This window comes from Bombus terrestris, chromosome 7 (assembly GCF_910591885.1).
Source record: "Bombus terrestris chromosome 7, iyBomTerr1.2, whole genome shotgun sequence".
NCBI classification, from domain to species: Eukaryota; Metazoa; Arthropoda; class Insecta; order Hymenoptera; family Apidae; genus Bombus; species Bombus terrestris.
This window is the reverse complement of record NC_063275.1, coordinates 12,848,513-12,854,451: the sequence shown is the minus strand read 5'-3', so window position 1 is coordinate 12,854,451 and position 5,939 is coordinate 12,848,513.

The following is a 5,939-nucleotide window of genomic DNA, read 5'->3' as shown; positions in this document are numbered from 1 at the left end:
CTGCGTACGACTAGTTGTCTTCTCGCCTCGTTGCTTTCCCGAAGGGCCCGCCCCCTCCCCTCTGCTGCCCTACCGGCGATACATGGACGTAGGTAGAGTTGGGAGACCGTCTCGCGAGACACGGCACACGTCACGTATATCACAGCAGCAAAGACGACAACGATCACGGGCGGCGAACGCGAAAAACACGGACTGCAGGATGTCTTCCTTTTTGATCCATGCCCGGCTGGCTCTCCCCTCTCTCCACCGGGTATATCTACTGTTATTAATGTCGTTGTCGTCGTTGTTGTTGTTGTTATTGTTGTTGTTGTCGTCGTCGTTGACGATCAGAACGACACACGAGTCTGTACACGGTGATACTGGCTGCACACACCACACGACACGATGACGATCGAAACGAATACAGCACGACAACGCGGCACACGGTGGCACTCGGTGCGGCACGGCGCGGTTTCGCCCGGTATAGAGAGATACGCGCTTCGCCGTGACACCGCCAGGAGTAAAATAAAATTGGCAGAACCAGGAGAATGGCGAGAGGCGCGCACACACCACCGTCGTCAGGCTCCCTTGGCTGTTTCGGTGAGTACAGAGGAGAGAAGAGAAGGAGCGCGCGCGTGTCCCTTTACCGACGGCCACGGGTCGAGTGTGAGAGCGCGAGAGCGAGAGAGACGTACGGCGTATAACCAACACAGCGCACGGCATAAGTGAAAGTGATTCAGCAGCGCATGCCACAGCGCGCGACCAGGTGCCCGACGGAGAGTAGTGGAGGTGCCTCCGAGAGCTCGACCGATTGGTGGGGGGAGGGCAACACGCGGTGTTCGGGAGGAGAGGGACCGACTGAGAGAGAAGCAGGAGGATGGGGGAGGTTGGGAGGTATTGCCGTGGTCGAAGGGATTGACGCGGGAGGGGAGAAGGAGGTTGCAGAGCCGATGGCGGGGATGACCTACTTACGGAACCAGGTCTATGTCGGCCGGAGAAGTATTGTCCCTGTACGCTCCCGCGCCGGTCTGCCGCCCGTTGCTGCCGCCGTCGTTTTGTCGACCGTATTTGTCGTCGGTGCTGCCGGCAAATAGCCCGACGCACGTGTACCACGAGCCCGCACGGGTTTCGATCCCGAATCGATGCGTTCCCACCGAGTTACGACGCGTAACGATCGATATATCGCGGAACGTTCGAAAAACGTCGATCGCGCGAGAAACTGAGACGCGTTTAGGAACCGATCGGACGAATGATCAAACCCGCGCGATCGTTAAAATATTTCGATGAAGATACATTGCGACACGACGATAAAATAAAATTTCTCGAGCGACTCGCCCGAAATACCGTTTATCCCGTAATGATTTCGCGTACGCGATACGTACTTCCATTCTTTTTTTGTCGTCACACGCGAGGAAGATGGAATGGATGCCTCGAGCCCGCTAACAACTCTTGCTTTCAAAGAGCACAGGGGAACCAAACACAGAGAGTCGCGGTAAGCGGGCACAGGGCAGGCGCACAGGCCACATACAGGCCGTGGCTGGGTCAACAGTAACGCCGTTGGCACTCCCCGACAGTGCCAGTGCTTCTCTGTGTGTACGTCGCAGTAGATGTACGACGTGAAGCGGTGGGGAGACCCACTGACCCAGTTCGCTGAGAACATGACGCAGCCGCGACTCACTCCCTCTCATTATGTCTTTTTCTCTCTCTTTCTCTGTATCTCCCTTGCCTTCTCGCGCCCTCAGCCAGCCACCTCGCGTATCCTACCCTCCTAGCCTATCTTTCGTCTCTCTCTCAGACCCTGTCCTTACCTCTTTACATGTTCCGTCACCCTAAACGTATGCGCGTCTCTTTTTCTTCTTTCTCACTCTTCCTCCCTTCTTCGTCCCGTTTCTTTCCCTCTTTCACGCTATCTTGTTCTTTCCCGTTCTTTCCCGTTCCTACCCTTGCTTTCTCTCTCTATCTCTCTCTTGTTCTGCTTGTGCCTAACACGTATCGCATTTGCTCTCTCGGCCGACCAGGCTAACTATACGACGCGTTTCTTTCTCTAACGCTACCTCACACGACTCCCTCCAAACCTCTCGACAAACGTGCCATTGCTTATACACACGCCGAACGTAATTGTCGCGCTCTTTTTCGTCTAAGTAACCGTGTGCGCCTGCCGTAATAGCGCATACATTTACGTACGACCTGTCCTACCTATATGCAACACACGCATGCACGCGTTCGCGCGCACGCCGTGTCATCGATGAATGCACGCAGCAACTATTGCAAACGTGTTGTCGTCATCGTCGTTGTCGTCGTATCCAGTGCATCGGGTTTAGAGGTTAGGTGGTTAGGATTATTTCCAATAAAAAATTCGTCGACGTACATTTTCAAATGCTCGACTGGTAATCGGACTTTCTTAAGAAACTCTTTTAAATAGACGTTGTAATTCGGTAATTTTCTCGTGTAAAGATCTTGCATAGAAACAGTCGAATGAGATTTTCATTTAAGTAACACGAACATCGTGGTTTTTCAATTCGAATACATCGAGCGTATCGTTCGAGTTACGTAACAGCTTAAAAATAAATCATATTCCACATTCGTACGCTTAATTACATGATATAATAAAAGCAAATAAGAAGCGTGTATACAAATGGCGTTCAGATCAACGAGTTGCATACATATTACACGTAGAAAAATAGTAACATAAGAATAAATGGGAGAAAAATGTAGCGAAAGATAGCGATAGACGCTGGCTCATGGCTAAATGTTAATTACGAAGCTCGAGCAGGAAAGTTCGTTCTGTTAATTTTACTCGTTGGAGAAGTAATGGCGCGATTGCGCGAAATCCAAATTGACATCTGCTGAATATCCCTTTAAAACTCTTTTCATTTTCGCGGGCCCCCGCTCGTTTACGCAATAACTTGTTAACAATGCCCCTTTTTAAATAGAACTATCAACTCACTGTATTCCAAATTAACGAGAGTAACAAAAGTAAGAAAGAAACGTAATTCTTTCTCCAGAACTTTTGTAATAGAAAAATAGCGAAGATATCGAGAAACACACCAGAGTATGTAATTTACGTTAAAGTAAGAATCGTAATGCGTAAGAAAATCCATTTTTTATCCACTATCTATAGATAAAAAGTGCATCAGAGTAAATTTGCATTTTCTAACGAAAAATTACGACAACCAAAATATTTTGATTCTATATCGGTAGCGTCCCTGTTAAACCACTAAAACACTGTACGAGTAACAGTGGAAGAAGCATAGGATCGATCCTACATCCTGTTCCTCATTGTGTACCACTTTGTGCGGCGCCGAAACGCGGTTGCACACAGGTTATTTTCTCGCTTTGTTCCTTCGGGTGCAAATCGGAAACGCGTGTATATACCTGTATGGTATGGTTGTGGTGGTGCCGCGGGCACGACCATCGTGCAACACATGCAACACATTTTATTTCTACCGGCGCATTGAGAAAGAATAAAGAGGTCGGGCCTCTCTGTGTTCCATTGCATGTCACGTTAAATCACGATCATCGCTGTGTGACGGTAGAAACCAAATGAGAGGAAAGAAAAAAAGGAACGAAGCAGAAGATAGACAAAGAAAAGTAAATAGCGCGCGAGTGAGAGAAAAGAAAAGAGAGAAAGGATGGAACGAAAGGGAAAAGGGCCGCCGCCGTGCCTCGGCCAGTCGAAAGGGCGGAAGAACCGACGAAAGAAAGTGAAAGCTGTGACCCAGAAACTCTGGAAATGTAAATGGCGCGCGCACCGATACGTTCGGGAATTATAAATGATTATACAGGGGTTCTATTTGATTTCGACACGCGATAAGTAGACGATTTCGTTAGATTCGAACGCTACAAAACTGTCCTCATAATTTCAATCGGAGAAGATTACGAAAATTACTTATTCAGTTTGATGTTTAATGAAATTGTCATTGAACGTGTTACGTGAGAGAAAGAGAGAGAAAGAGAGAGAGAGAGAGAGAAAGATTTACGTTACGAACTGGTAGACTGTGTGGTAGCTTGGTCGATTTGTAATATAAAGTTACTGGGTACACAGATGGACGAACAAGCACGAGAACGACTACGTGCTATGACAAGGCTGAAAAAGTGCGAGTCCTTTACCCGTATAAGCTGAAATTATGCGACCATTATCGGCATTATGCTATTTCTGGGTCAATTAACATCACGCTGATCCTTTAAACGCCCTACTCGAGTAGACGAGTAGGTAGCGCGAGAATGCACGCGGAATTGCTATCGCGTTCTTGGCTATCGGAAGTAATTTAACCACTGATAGACGTGTGGTTCCACGCTTTTGTAGGAATTACGTTTACCCGCTGTGCGATACATTTCTTCCTTTGACGTAAATACGGGGAAAACGTCACAATTTTCGAATACACGGACATACAAAAAAAGATTCGAAAAATGTCAAATGTATATTTCTGTGTTGCTTCAAGAATATTCGATTTTATATTTATAATCGTATCGTGTCTATGCTAATAAAGCGACGCGATGATGTTTTAGGATATTTTTAAAATTGTAAACTGGACATATCGATCGAAGAAGAACAAAGTTTTATCCACCTTCTTTGTATCATCTTTGTTCCTCTTCGTTCAATTTGAAATATTTACTTATTATTTCGTAAAGACTTCAATGATCCATTCGGAGACCCTATCGATCATCTTCATAAATTGAAAGGTGCAGGAAGATGATGATGTTACAAAACAATTTACCTCGGAGTTTACCGTGATTTGTTACTTTCTTGTGTCGGATGAACTTATGCAAATAGGATGATATCCGTTTCTCAAGAACTGAATATTAATTATGCGCCGATATAGCGAGCTTAAGAAATGAATCAAAAGCAAAGTCGATAAGTTTGGGTTTTAAGAAGATCGTATCTCGAACGAAATGAAAAATGGAACTAATGTAAGAGGAACAGTATCATTCTGCTTGCTGATAGATTTGATGGATAAAATATTTTCTTATCGATAACATTCAATTAAGATTAATTCAAAAACAATTGTCTGCTTTTTTTAAAGCTAATGTCTTTGCGTAACGTTACACTCGAAGCAGAAGGATACGATGTGTACATATACATATAGAATATATGATTTATTTCCGTCGGATTATTTCATGATCGTATTCAGACAAGCAGTGGAAGTAATCTTCCTTTAATAGATCGAACAGTATCAGGTTGTGAAGATAGAATGTTAATAAGCATATTAAGGTCAACCTATCTCTCTGTCGGGGGAAAAAAAAGAAGAAGAAATAGAACTATCCACATCGTCTTCGAACGATTACTATCTCGATATTAACTATGCAGGTATGGTATCTGTAACTCGTAATATTCGTCGCAAAGAATATGAGCTGGTGTGATCTTTCTCTCTCTTTCCCTCGGCTCTTACTCCGTGAGCAACGTGCCTCGGTGTGTGAAGTGTGCCAAGGACCGCCCCACTCCGCAATCCCATTTTCGAAACTAAAAGTAAAATCTAACTCATTGTGCTGTGTTGTACACGTACACGTTTATCCTTATACATACAGGTTTGCATACACAGGCACGTATGTAAGAAAGAAAAAGAGAGATTGTAATATATTTTTGTCATACGACCGAAACCGTCGAATTCGTTTAGGGCGACGCGGTCGCCATAACAAGGACGTGGCTATGAAATTTTCATTCCTGGAACGAGTTCGTGAAGTTTCGATATTACTTTCGCGGGGATCCTCGGCGTCGACGCGTAAGGTCGCGCGAAGGATCTTAAATCATCGAGCAGGTGGGTGGCGATATTTTCGATATCCTTCGAACGGAACCTTCGTATTCCTTGTCGTTCTCGTTTCGCGAAATCGCGCGGTCCAAACAACATTTTTTTTATCCGCGAGTTCTCCTCTTCGCATCTTCGTTCTTACGGCCAACATTTTGCAATAAAATTTCATTCTCTGTCACCAGGAAAAAAACAAAACATATCGAATAAGGGAAA